Below are 1,035 nucleotides of genomic sequence, written 5' to 3' on the forward strand. Positions count from 1 at the left end.
GCAATCCTCTTGAAGAAATGTGTCTTCTTTTAAATGTAGTCATATTTCTTAAAGAGTTTAGAATGGCAACTTGGCCACAGTTAATGATTAATAAATGTTCCTAAGGTATTATAAAAAGTTGTGACACCATACCAATCATGTAATACTCGTTTTCTCTCAAGATTTACTTTCTATGAAGAAATCAGAATCATGAGTCTATGTAAAAGGCACACATTATGTCTACAGCCATGCTACCCTGAACAAGCTTGATCCTGTCTGATCTTGGAAGCTAAGTAGGGTCAGGCCTGGTTAGTACTTGGATGGGAGACCATCTAGGAAGATCAGGTGCTGTAGGTGTAAAAAATAAAAAAATAAGAGATCGTAAGCTGACAAGGTCCTTGCGATCTGTGAGGTCAACCAAGGGTTGCCTCGCCTAAAAAAAAAAAAAAAGGCACACATTATGAGATACTGAAGAGGACAAGAACATACATGAATGCTGACTGATATTGATACAATGCATTTGTGGTTTGGGGACAATGGAAACCATGCTGATGTTACAATAAGCAGGGTTGGTATAGAAAGACTTCCTACTTCCATTTAAGGGCAATCTGCCCCACATTTAGTAGGTTTCTAGCCAAATGCTGAACTTAGGCATTTTGTAAAACATTAGTTTGTTGCTTGCTTCATGACGCTACTTGAAAGCTTTGACACAGGTAACCCTCTAGTCGTGGATACTAAAATATAGCAGAATGTTGTAAATGCTCTAGTTATTGCAATCCATGCATTTGTTTTATTTAGAAATTCTAATAGTTCCAATAAGTAGGCCAAGTGTTCTGGATTTAAATAAACACAACTTCAGTTTTATTATTTGCTTTTGTTTCCCCTCTACCAATATATTGTGTTTTTATTTTCTCTTTTACAACTTTCTCTTCTACTTCAGGCACTATCCATTCCACTTCTAATATTTTGTCTTCCTGTACTCATTCTCTGCGTCATTATGTCCTCTTATATTGGGGTTTTATATCAAACCTCATTCCTTTCTAACTCAGTTGATTC

The 1,035-nt window shown here is 36.2% G+C and overlaps 1 pseudogene; it reads left to right on the plus strand.

The window, feature by feature from the left end:
- The first annotated feature begins 217 nt into the window (after positions 1 to 217).
- LOC112476835 lies at positions 218 to 336 on the plus strand (annotated as a pseudogene).
- Positions 337 to 1,035: the final 699 nt, after the last annotated feature.

This window comes from Pteropus alecto, unplaced genomic scaffold (assembly GCF_000325575.1).
Source record: "Pteropus alecto unplaced genomic scaffold, ASM32557v1 scaffold81, whole genome shotgun sequence".
Classification (NCBI taxonomy): Eukaryota; Metazoa; Chordata; class Mammalia; order Chiroptera; family Pteropodidae; genus Pteropus; species Pteropus alecto.